We start from the raw sequence: 14,017 nt of genomic DNA on the forward strand, positions 1-14,017 counted from the left end.
AGGAAAATAAAAAGCTTGGAAAAATTTTAATCACTGTAAATTTTGAGATAATGATATTGCTTTTCAAGGTATTCTGATATTTTTTTTTTGCCAGCGTTCAAGACTCTCTGTATTACATGAAATGCTTTGCTGCAGTTTTGCAAGGTTTTCCTAAAACTTAACCTGGCAGTTTACTGACAATAGCACTGTCTCACTTTTCCCATGTGCTACCAGCCTTCCCCTTTTCCCTATCTGTTTTCATTCACTAACAGTGCATTTGATACTACAGCCTTCATGACAGTTCTGAGCAGCTCTATGAAGTACTTATAAAACTACAAGTTTAGCTGTCTTTCTGTTTTGACACTCTCTGCATCTCTTACCTCTCTCTGCAATTTTTCTTCATGCTTTTCAGCTGTCCTGATTAGGCAAAGGAGCTGGCACTACTTTTATGCCTGAAACTCCCCATGAATGAAGTGGAAGTTAGGTGTTCTGTAATTAAGGATGATGTGCATTTCAAATTCAAAAAAGTTGGCCTAATGTCGTAAGAACTGGCTGGATTTGACGAATGGTTATGTACTGTGATCCATTTACCTAACATCAAACAGAACAGAATTATGCCATTAATTCAAAATAGAAATCTTTAAACTGCATATTTTTCTAGTAGAATAACAAACTACCATAGATAAGAACCCCACAAGAGGGATCAAAAATAAACAGATTCAGAGACCCATCATACTTTTTTTTCCCCCCTAAACTGTTTCTCAGCCAAGGCTGTTTTTCTACAGCAAAGCAAGTCATTGGAATTTTGAATTCTAATTTTTTTGCTAATCTCTATACTCTAAATCTTCCTCAGTTTTGTTAATTTGTTTCAGCAGTTCCCAAGAGACCATTCTGATTTCCACAAGCATGTTCTTATACTGATTGATTCAGAGACAATAGAAAAAAATGCTATAAAACCAAATGGCTTCTAGTAGAAAAGTAATATTTGTTGCTGTAATTAAGGACAACCTTCTCTCACTTAGTAATAAAGTATATTTAGATTTTGTCAGTAACTGACAAATGAACAAGCAAATAAAATGTACACATTTTTCTCTTGAAGTGGCACGTCTTATTTGTTCTAGAATACCTCTGTCTTATTTGATATGGTGGTGATGAATAGATTTAGGGTGCTGGGAAGCAGAACGAAAAAGAAAATTACCAAATAGGAATTCTTCTGCTTATTTGAGCAACAGAAATGTAGACAATGCCTCAGTCTTGGTTTCAAGTTTAGTTTAGTTCTTTTGCAATACATATAATTTCCTCTGATGCACTTCCCATCTTTTTCTTATTCCCTGAAATTACTGTAGTCACCCACTGCCATTTCAGTCTTCTGTGGTCTAAATGTTTTTGCTTTGTACTGCTTTTTCATTTGATCTATGTATATTTTTTTTCTTCACCTCTTTCTTCACTACAATGTCATGGCTCAGACTGGAACTCTAAAGAGGTCTTCAGAAATGCTTTATCAGTAAACTGTATATCCCTCCTGGTTTCATCAATGGACACAGCTGTCAAATATTATTTTTCCTGTTACATTTCTTTGTGATGTTTCAAACAGTAAAGAATATAAGGAATTTATCTAGTAATTTCAGTTTTTAAAGCAGAAAAAGTGGTATTAAATAATGAATGATGACTACCTTTGAAATTACAAAAAACAAGCTGCATATCGAACAAAGTTCCTTTTTTTTTTTTTTTAAATGGTTTATTTAAGGGAGGAGAAACAAAGTAATAACAGTAGTAGTTACAGAAGACACAGCACTGGAGGATACAACTGTACAAACAGCACACAATGGTCTCCATCCTGAGTGCTTCATATTAACTTTCAGGATATGTGGATGAATTTACACTAGTAATCAAGACAACGGATCAGAACTCTCTACTTAAATAATGCCTGTGACATCATTATGGGGGGTTACTACTGACTCATTTAAGTGTTTGCTCAGAACAGACATTTGCCAAAACAGCCAGATTCTAGATTTCACTCATACATCAGGGTTCCTGGAGATCCTGATACAGAAGGTGATGCTTCAAATGTTATTCAAATCTGTATCTCATTATGTCACATGTAATTTAAACAATCCTCTGGAAAGGAAATAATGAAGGATTCAGAAACAGCCTCAATATAATGGAATATAAATATAACATAGTATAGATATTGAAATCCTGTGTTTGAGAAGCAGTATTCATGTCATAATTTTAAGAAGCAATATCTGGTATCTACTTTCACCAAATTCTGACTGATTTTGATTTTTTAAAGAATTTTGTTAATAAAGGGCTACATGGTCAAATGAACGAAAACAGGAAAACAAAAGGCAAAGTTGTAGAGAGCAAAAAAGCCTTTGGTACTTACTGAAGAAGGAAAAAAGAGAAAATATAACATTAGTAGAAATATCATAACGTAAGAGTAGATTTAAACTTTGGGAAAAAAAATATTTACTTGTATTTGCCAACTAATTCTCTTGGTAACAGCTTTCCAGGAAATACTGTTGACACAAACTAACAGATGAGAATAAGCAGTCTGAGCAGTCTGCTACTGCTCCTCTGACGGATTTCATGGAACAGTTCATTATGAGGAGGAAGATGGCAACTGAAACAAAGTCTGGAGACCACATGAAACAGGAATGAAAGATGATGATCACTAAGGAAGATTTAGGAGATTTCTACTCTATTTAAGGATCTTAAGAATTAGTCAGTTACTAAAAACATACATGTAGTTTTCATTTTCACAATGTAAAATGACTTGCTGCAATGCCCTCAAACTAAGGGTAGACTAATAAGGAAAACGGGTTTTGGCCAAGGTTAATTAAAGCGATCTTACCCAAGGCATGCCAGACTTTTCAACATGAACAAGTATGATATATTTTCTCTATATGTGTATACAATTTATATGCATTTCTTCTTTACTTGAGGAACAAGGGTAATGTTGCCTGTGCAGATCAGACTCATTGCCTATGCGTAAATCTACTGTGCATTGCTAAGAACTGCAATATATGCCCCACGCATTGATCAACCCCATTCCAGGTAATGTGTGCTCAATGAACATGTGTCAAATTTATAGTGATGGCTCGAGTATCGAATTATCCAGCAATTGTGGATGCCTGTAAATTCAAATGGTCAGAAAGTATAAGAGTAATAGCCTAACACCCAAAAGTTGGGGATGCCAAGTCTACAACGCTCTTTCAGTGCAATTGGTGCAAACTCCTTTTTAGGAAGAATCACAATTGAAAATAAATTTACTTCTGTTTATTTGGAGGGGGTGGGTGAGACACTGTATTATTCTGAGAAATGTATTTAAGCTTAGGAATCTTTGCCTATAAAACATTCACAGCTGAAATCAAATACTTCTCATATCACAGTCAAAATTATCAGATAGTATTAATTAAATCTTGCTCTTCTATTAATTTCTTTTCCTTTAATGTTCACATACTGATTAATTAATTTTAAAGTATGGCCCCATTTCCATATGAATTTATTCATTGGCCCTACAGAGTCAAAAGAATACAGAAGTGGATCATTATTTCTGATACATATATCGTCTACTCATTTCACATGTAGATTTGACTGTGGTAATTTTCTAAGATATACCTGTAGCATTTTACAAGTAATATTTTATACTGCTATGGTAAGATTACTTAGATGCCTTCCCATTTGGCTGCAGACTTTAGATATAACTACTCTGTGCACTGTTCAAACCAACGAGAAATCTGCAAGTATTGTATTTTTTTATTCAATAGAAGTCATCCTACTCCAGTAATTGTAAGAAATCCATAACATGTCTGAATTCTGTGTTTGAGATTCATAATACCCATCTTACTGGCCATGCTAATGCACCTAAATAAATTTCTATTGAATTCAATCCTTATCTAATTTCTCTCATGCTACTGAGCTTTCCTAATAACACTTATTTTGATTAGTGCCATAAAAATAACAGTAGCATGACTCACATTCATAATAGCACACATTTCTAGCTAAAGTTTTCAGAGTAATTTTGATGGATTTGTGTAGCTAGTTCTCTTGACTCTTACAAAAACACAATTCCTTATATTCAGCTAGTCACAGTTTAAAGTTTTTGCATTGGCGCTCACGAATATCATATGCTTATTCCGTTAAAATGATTAAAAAAATACACTTAACTAGGTACCTCTCTTTACCAAATACTTCCAACACTAATAAAATTTCTCCAGCACTCTTCAAAGGAAAAAGCAGTTTGTCTGCAAACATCAGGCCATTCTATCATTGCTAAAAACCAAACTGAATGGAAGGAAGAAATGGGAGAAATGCCTTGTCTTGCCTGTGAAAGCACTAATTGTACTTTGTTTATTGTTAGTAATATTTTTTCACCTCAAGTTACAAAGATAGTTCTTAGGAACACATTGGTAGAATGCATCACAGGTTTTGTAAGTTGCACAAAGTTTCCAAAGGGTAGCTATTCCTGCAGTCCATGTGAGTTTTATCTTAAGGGGAACTTCCATGAAACATAAGGATACATTCAGAGCTGGTGGAAGATATATCCCTAACACACAGCAAGTAATTCTGTAACTCTTCTTTAAATTACTATCAACCACTCAGTAGAATTACGGAAAACATTGTGCTTAATAATTTTTTTACGTCCCAAGCAAAAAACTCAAAATACTTTGACTACAAGACATTCACTAAAAATCAGTCATATAAGAGCCCAGTTTTAAGTCTGAGGGACTTTTTATTAGACTATTACAGAAGCTGTACAGATGCCACATAAAAGGATGTCCCAGAAACTTGCACGTAAATGCCTGAACAGCTGAGCTCCCTGAGCTGGTGAAATTGTGCAGACTTGCCTTTCGTATCAGCCCAGAAAGAGCCAACACTTTAGCTTTAAGATTAGATCGGCAAGCAAAAACTGTGGTACAATGGAAGACATGCCCTTTCTCATTAGAAAAAGAGATTTTAAATGACTCACCTTGCAGACCCAGCCAATATACCAGTGATCCTTTTACACACCTAGCACTTCTCATGAAAAGAAGAAAGAGGCCCTGAGTCAGGAAAGTGGGCATGTATTGGCTGACCTTACAGTTGATACTGTGCACCAAAAGTGCTGGTATCCTGACCCATATTGTAAGACTTGACTGGGGGCTGTGGAAGACCCACTATGCAATAACAGCCCCATAGTGGCCTCACTTGTTTTTTGAGGAAGCGGCTTCTTTGCTTGACACTTCTCCAGCATTTGCTAATACATGCACTGTACCTTTGGCTCTTTTCTAGACTGAAGATGGGCTCATGAGTGTTTCCTAAATGGCTGATAGCTCATAACTGGGATAACTTTCATGTTAGGTTCTCAGAAAAATTCTCAACAGAATCATCAATGGGAGAAGAGGAAGAACTAAGAGCTTCTATCCTTCCTGCTGCTTAAACCCCTCAGGAGGCAACATGTATTACTTTCAAAATCTGTATGCATATGTTCCTACTCTTACAGGTACATTTTAGTGTATAAATGAGATGCATATATGAGGCATTTTGAGTAACAAATTGATAATTGTTCTAGTGAATGAAAATATCCTATTGTACTGAATAAACTGATACACGTGCACACATATTTGTAATACAGTATTTATAATACAGTAAATTTATTCTGTAAATTACTTTTACTGTATCTGCTTTTAATTTCTATCCTTAAATCTAGAGACAGCTACAGAAATTAACTGATTCAGAAGACACAATAAAGCATTTCAATCTGCAGCATTAATTTATCAGCATAACTGCTGCTGAAATCCAGCTTGGCTATCCTGACTTTCTTTCCAAATACATATATATATAATATAAATATATAAAAATACATATAAATATATACATTGTCTAAATATACTCACATGGTTTTCCCCTCTGAGATATTTCAAACACTACCCCCTCCCTTTTCAAAAAGATATCTTGGAAAACACAGAAAGTGAAAGAGACGCAGAATATTTTAAAAGGCTTTATCTGAATTCAGATAATATTGCTGAGTATTTAGAAGAAATCATTAAGGAAAAGGTTTACTCTATTTTCTGTTTAGAAAAAGAAATCCTCAGGACATGAGGTGACAGTGGTCCTGTAGCAGCATTATCAATATACATTCAACAACAGTTTTATGGATATATGGTCTTGCAGCTTCTACTTTATTTTAGTATGAACTCTCTGCCTCCCTAATCTGCTGCAAGGGTGAGAAAATGCAGTGATAAATGGTACACACCATCATAAATGTACCCAGATTCTGACAAGAATACTCTTTGAAGTCACTGGTATAAGTTATACTTTCTCCATAGAGATAAAGTCTTAGTACACGATACAATGTCCTCCTCTCTGTGCAAGTCCTTGATGTTCAATAAATAAGAAGGTGAATTTTCTCAGTCAGAGATATAAAAATAGTATGTTGCACCTATGCAAGGAGCAAATGATTTTTTGAAAAATTGGGCTCTTAAATTCTATTATGTATAACAATTCTTGCCATCGTAGTTCATCCATCCAGATAAAATGGTACCTATTTCCTCTTTAAATGTCAAATATGTAATATATATTTTGAAATAGAAAGGATACCTTAGGGCACATGTTAATGTACTCCCTTCAATTACATTTTATGATTATGACCTTTATTCCAACAATAATTTAATGTTTTAATTAAATTGGCAACCATTTTCATTGCTGCAAGATGTCCTTCATCTCTCTGTACTGTAATTTAATGAAGTGATTTTCAATCACAATCAGCAATATCTAACAATAAATTTTAATACCATTTTTCAGGAGTCTAAGAGGATCTTTCATATTTAAAAACAAACTTCATATCAATGCCATGGCAACAAATAATTCCATCCTTTACTGTAACCAAAGAATACACATTTTAAGTTTTGTCAGCCACCTCTTGAGATGCGTAATATTAAATGTTTCTTAAAAAAAAAAAAAAATTTCTAATGAAAAGGTCTTTAATTAACAAAGAGAGAAGAAAAAAAAAAAAAAAAGGAATTAAACTCTTCCAGATGTGATAGCACCTTGGAAAAGAATCTTCATTGGTAATGACAATGTCTCTTAAGTTTGATTTATGACTGTTTCATATTAAAAATCAGAATTCGGATGCAGGTTACTGACTTCAGTGTTCATATACTTTTACTACTTCAAATCTTCAAAAATTATTTTGCTGGGAAAATATCCATTGACATTTGAAATAATAATTATGTTTACACAGCTTCTGACAATATTATGGTACTTCTTATCCTGGACATTCAGGGAAGGAGTAACTTATGCAGTGAAGAAGATTTCTGGAAATGGACTACAGCAGAACAGATAATTGAAGCAACAGGATCAGGGCTAGGATAATGGATATCCAAGGTAATACTTATGCATTGAACCAAACAAAATATTTTTACAAGAAAATGTAAATATTAATATTCTCTAGCAAAGCCTCAAAGACAGAGAACACCGTAGCTATGACTGGATTATTTCAGTTGCTCTGGGAATTGGAAGAGGAATCTTAATCAGCTGTATTTGTGAGAACTGCAGTTGACTGGCAATTTCTCTGCAAGGCATTTGGTCACCCAAACTTTTAAAATAGATCTGAAGCAACCATGTTATTTGAAAGTTCCCTCTTATAATGAAAGGCTTATTATTGCACCAATTTATACTCAATCTGACATATTCTATGATGAAATGGCTTTCAAAACCGGTGATAGATTCTTTCATCTCTACATTACTTGTACACCTTCCAAAATTTTTTGGAATAGCTAGTTTCTTTTGAAAACATCAGTCTAGCATTTATTCTTTGCTGCAATTTCTAATGGACTTTGCTCTTTACTTCTTGTTTCTATAAAGAAGATTTTTTTTTTTTTTTAACAGGCTTATGCTGCCTGCAACAATAGGAAACAAAGGTGTGCAGGAAAGGGGAGAAGAACACCAGGAAAAAAACTGTCAGAATATTTAATTTTGAAGAATAAGATGAACTATTACAATATCTACTTTATATAACAGCAGCAACTCATGAATTCTGCACATTTTTGCATGTAAGAGGGTAAGTGGGGCAGAAGAACCAGAAAAACCATTGATGCTATTAAATCATCATCTTAGGAAAAAAGAAACTTTTTTTTTGTCTCTTTCTTATGTATGACTTTAAAGTTTCTTGGAAGCATATAATAGTTTCCCTCCCTTTTTCTGGTGTTTTATGAAGAATGGATGCAGAGAAAAGTAAGTGAGAATATTTAGAAGCTCAGCTCCTTTTTTACTAGGAAAATATATTGCCTTGAAAATAAAAAATCAGGTAAAACTGAAAATATTCAGAACACCTAAATCTGAAGAAATGTTGACAGGGTCTGATAACATCAATTTTTAAATGACAATTGTAATGCCAGTACTGAAGCCAAATCTTACAGAAGCTGCTTTTAGTTCCACCTAGGTCTATGTATCAGGGTAGAAGAAGAGATCTAGGCTTGGGCCTGTAGATGCGTCCAGGCTTGATCGTGGTCAAAAATAATCTGAAAGTAGCTGAATTAAAGAATTGTAGCAGTTTCAATTAGTAAGATGAAAGATGAAGGTTTTCTGAAGCAAGGCAGAAAACTGAAGTGCTGAACGGAAATGAGAATTTCCACAGGTGGTCTAAAGCAGGAACGCAACAGTACACGTGGTGATAGTAAAAAATCATTTTGGGTTGTAGTGAAGATGAACAGAACTGAAGCAGAATCTCTGTGCTGATAAAGAAGCCTGAAGAGATGGCAAGCAATAACAATGGGATTTTGAGAAAATACAATCAGCCTTGTAACACAGTGAACCCTATATGATGTCAAGTAATATTTTTTTTCTTTATTCTTGCAAGCCTTGTGTAGAACAAAGGTACCTTCTACCATGGATCTCTCACATCCCTGTATCTTGGAAAGTGGTAAGTAAATTTTATTAGTTACATCAGTGTAATTTGAGTTTGTACAACAATCATATGATTTGTGAACCTCTGGTGTGAATTTATACAAGTAGAACTACCTGGGTAGTAAGACAGAATGCTAGAAATTACTTAATTCATTCCTATCTTCTGCAGACCAAAAGCAATCAGGAACATATCTAAGAGTCATTACTCTATGAACATTCTCTGTTCATCTCATGCAGTCATTGGTTTCAGTGCAATTATTATTTCCAGCCATAACTTTGTAATAAGTGAACAGGATTAATTGCTGTTGTGCTCTAACGGTTTCAACTATGCTCAAAATTTTGTCCTGTCTCTTGGCAGAAGTTGAATGTCTTGCTTTCAACTGGTTTTGAGGTGCATCTGTATTTGCCACCAAAAGTTCTTCACAGAGAATTCAGTCTGTTTAGCAAGGTTCCCCCACACACAAACATCTGCTACTTAATTTTAAAATGTATGTTGGTCTCAGTCTGAGCCTCCTTTACTTAAGAACTTGAGTTGATTTATTGACTCTGTCTAACCCAAGCTGCTTGTCTTTTCTCTCTCTTCTAATTTCATGAGATATAAATCTTATTCTTGACAAAACAGCACATGACATTTTCCTGGACAGACTCACATAGTAGTTTGTCTGGCCATGTGCTTAATTTGATTATTTTTAGTGCAAACAATGGATATTATTTTTGTCCTAATGGTAGGTTTTATTGTTTATTTCTGCTGCCACAGTTGTGAAAACCTCCAGAGAACTATGTATATAAAACAAATAATTGATTCTCAGAAAATATATCAGAAATGCCCATGTAAGGAGAAAACATAACCTAGTGTATGAAAATGATAAAATATATTGTCTACTTTATCAATGAAGCACAGGGCAGCTGTTTGTATGGAAATACGTAGCACATTTGTTGATGTATTCATTCATAAGACACTGAGTTAAATACATCTGAAAGAGAGAAACTGAGTCACTGAGAGACCCAGCTTCTGCAGCTTTCTACAGAACAGGTAAGGTTCACAACAGTAACACAGTCACTAGACTTCCCACACAGCATTCAGGATTATACAGGATTTATGCCCCCCTTTTATTTACTATTGATTCTTCTCTCACACTTTAGCAATATGTTTCCGGACCGTAACTTGGGCTAAATGTAACTCAGTTTGGTCAGGTCATTGGACTTGCCACAAATTTGAATGCAATATCCACTTTCAAATTATATTCTGACAACTAAACTATTGTATTTAAAGTATCCATCTATATCTGTCAGTTCAGAATGAGTCACTGACCTCTGCACTAAAAGTCTTATTTAGCAAAATCATCAGTATTTCTTGAAAAGTTCAACTTCAAGAAATTACAGAACAAAAGAAATCATAACCTGGACTCCTGCTAGGACTCTTGTTGATGAAAAACAGCCTTAGTGGTTTATTTAGTTGCTGATGTGTGACTTAGAAGGTGGGTAAAAATACTTCAAAATATTTACTATTAAAGGCCTTATCTACCATATATTTCCACACCTCAGTTTTTTCCATATCTGAAATGGTAAAATTAATGGACTCGGGATGTTTTAGATTATTTCATTCCCTGGGTGAGCTAGAATGATCAGTGCTTTAGAGAGTACAGAGATGATTACAAGTTGTGAGAAGCTTCTGGGCAGATCTTCCACAGCTCAGAAGGGAACTTTTACTTCCTCTTGAACTCTGTCCATGAATATAGATGTTAGTGTCTGAGATTAAATCAGAAGCAGAAACACCCTTTAATACTCCAAGCTGTTTCAAGCTTAAAGGTGTCAATAAGTTGTTGATCCTGAATTTGAAAATGAAAGAAAGCACTTCAAAAAATTAAGAGGTAGTTCAGGCATCCAAAGAAGGTTTAAATGTGAACACATATTATTGTTAAATTCTGTGCCAAAGAGTGGCCTTGGAAAATGAGTTTTACAAAATGCATGAGATCCACCATAGCAGTGCACAGATGATACAGAGGTGCATTCCCAGGAAGAAAACAAATTGTTTGACTTGCAAGTATAAAATATAAGTAGTGTTTTTATCCTGTATTGTAAAAGAATTTGCAGGTTAAAAAAAGTGTTTTGGCACTGCATTAACAGTAAAAAATGATAAAAACACCATATAGCTGTCCTTCCAGAAATATTTATTCTAAATGAAAATATCAGCAGCTTTTGTAGCTGACTTTAGAATAGTGGCATCGCAAATTGGTGTTCTCAACACATAGCAACACCACTGACTTGCCTTCACCCTGATTACTTATGCTGAATTTAATAAAAGATCATCTGTGACAGAGTTCAAAGCTTCACTAAGAAGCACCTTGGACTCATGCCTATTTTAAGGTGGTTTGTATATAGTATGGCTGTGCATATCCTTATGACAGGGTCCACTGAAGTCATATTTGTATTAGGGCTTTAATGACTTGCAGACAATTTTAAGAGTTTAATAATAGCATTTTTAAACTCTCTGACTCTTTGTAAGAGATAGATATATTAGGATAATAGAAGGAAGACACAGCAAAGGAAGTGGTATGCACTATCTTCTCACCTATTGTAGAGCTTATATAGCAATTTTTATGAACCTATTAAAGGCATAAGGTCCTGGACATAGGACAAATGAAATCACTGCCTTTTCAGAGAACGCTCTTTCTCCTCTTCTTGGTGTGGTGTGGCCCCTTTTTAAGAAATGTAACTTAAAAATCAGTTGGGGTTCTTGTTAGTGAGTCTGGTATATAGAATTTAGCACACAATAGATAAATATACTGTAATGACAGTTAAGTAAGGGTCTATCGTGAACTAATTTCTGTGCCAAGTTTAACGTAGATGTTAGTTTCAATTCATGCTTTTCAAATTATTTTTTTCCCCTAACAGAAAAGCAGATTTGAGCTGGGAATTTCAAGTCTTTCATTGTAAAATCCAAATCCTCAAAATGTTAAATGTATTTGGTTTGCAGTGACATCAAAACCTAGAGTAGAGGTGCAGGGGCTATAACAAATATGGTTTTTTTTTTCATGTTTAAACTTGCTGTTAAGGCATATGCTTGTATATAAAAAAATCTTAATTAAACATTTCTCTGGGGATGCAAAAGCATTATTACTGCCAGAAGAGTAGGAATGTTTCAACTGCATCAAACATTACAGAAATGAAGAAGATCTACAAATACAGAAGATCCACAAAAATGTGTTTCTTTTGAACATAACAATCCCCATTCCATTATCCCTACATAATCAGCAAACCTGGTCAGTGCTGTGTCTATCCAACAGAGTTACTGTCAAGGAATGAGAAGGAAATTTTTAAAGACTGAACTTCATGCTCAAGGATTATGATCACAGCCTGCCTTCTGCTCTAAGTCATGTTTTTACACCAGGCACTTACATGTTACCCTTCAAAATTAAGGTCCAGATAATTAATTTAGAGCATTTATATAAGCATTTTATGACAACCAAATTAATACTAAATGAGTTCATAATGATTAGCATTATTACTATATTATCAGAACAATTAAACATGATAGGGCCATTATTTTAAGACCTGGTCCAGTTTAGGTCTGCTTCACAGTATGAGAGTATGTGTTTCCAAGCTAAAAATGCAGTTAATCAGTAGAAGCAATTTATTTTGTGAGGAGTGGTACTTAAACTCTTAGATATTTATAAATAGCAAAACGTGTCTGAAGCTCTGTAAGTGGTCTGCTCTTTGTAGTAACTAACTCCTTTTTAAAAGATAAACTTGGAAATCCTAATATCAGTCTCTTGTACAGGTTTCTTAAAGCTGAAACTTATTGATTTTGATAGAGTTGCTTCTCACCTCACTGGGGGTAGAATAAATTTCATGGTCTGCATTTGAAGTTACATTCATACCGAAACAGATTTTTCTTATTTGCTCCTTTATCTGCTTTGGGAAAATCTGAGGGACAGATTTTAACCTCTTGCATGTTTTAAATACTTGTGTTGATATTGAGGAAAATATTCAGAATCAATCCTCTTTTTTTTGAACCATAATGATGAAGCAATTACACCCTCGGCCCATCAAATTTTAATTAGGTTAGTGGCATTAAGAGTCTGTAATAATAACTCCTTGTTGGCATCAAATAATAAAAAAGATCAATTAATTTGTTTTATAGTCTTCCTCTGTTTAGGTAAAGTAAAAGAACAGCTTTGGGCTATCATTAATGTTAAACACTTGATGGAATGCTTTAAACTAACCAACTTTAAATTCAATCATGTCTTTTCCTTGAAGTACTGGATGACCTAAAACTTCATTTTCACAGTAGGAAACCACAGCTTTTTTTGAAGCATGAGTGCATTTTTTAATATAATGCTTTCTCTTCCCATTTACATGCATTTTAAAGTAATTTCATTTTTCTACATTTTCAGTGCAGTGGCTGTTTGAATCCCACTTTTCCAAGACAGCTTCTTTTTACAGCATGTCTTGCATCTATATGACATTTGACATTCTAGAAGCAAACATATCCTACATATGTATTACCAAGACATATTTTTATCTGACAACTGTTGAACACTTCCTTCACTTTTTTCTCTTCTGAGCAACAGTAAAGCATAGATCCATAATTTACCATATTTGATTAATATTTTATATTAGACTGAAGATGATAACATATATATAGTCAAAATCTCTTCCTTTCATCATGTATCTATACAATGTCATTACAGGTTCAGGAATTTTAGGGGTTGAAGGAACATTTGTAATCATAGTCTGACCTATGCAATACATCAGAGAGACTCCCTTTCAGTGAACTGGTACAACAAGTGCAGAAGGTATTTGAATTTGATCATATCTTCTAGAAAAAGAAGAATTTTTGATTTAATTTTTTTTATAAGAAAATCACTATCTCGTTTGATAACTTTTGACTAGTGGCTACTTACTCCAGGGGTAGAGCCTGTATCTTACTCCTAGTCTGAATACATTGGACTTCAGCTGCCAGCCATCTACATATGCCTTTTACTTCCAGAACAAAGAATTGTCTGATAGTACAAACTGTTCCCAGTGTAGGTAATGGGATCAAACCCTCTGATCAACTCTCAAATTTCAAACAAAATTGACTGAACTTGTGACTGAGCTTCCTTTAGAATGAAGCAGATTTTCCAGACCTTTACTCAGTGATTAG

Source organism: Falco cherrug, chromosome 1 (genome assembly GCF_023634085.1).
Source record: "Falco cherrug isolate bFalChe1 chromosome 1, bFalChe1.pri, whole genome shotgun sequence".
Lineage (NCBI taxonomy): Eukaryota > Metazoa > Chordata > Aves > Falconiformes > Falconidae > Falco > Falco cherrug.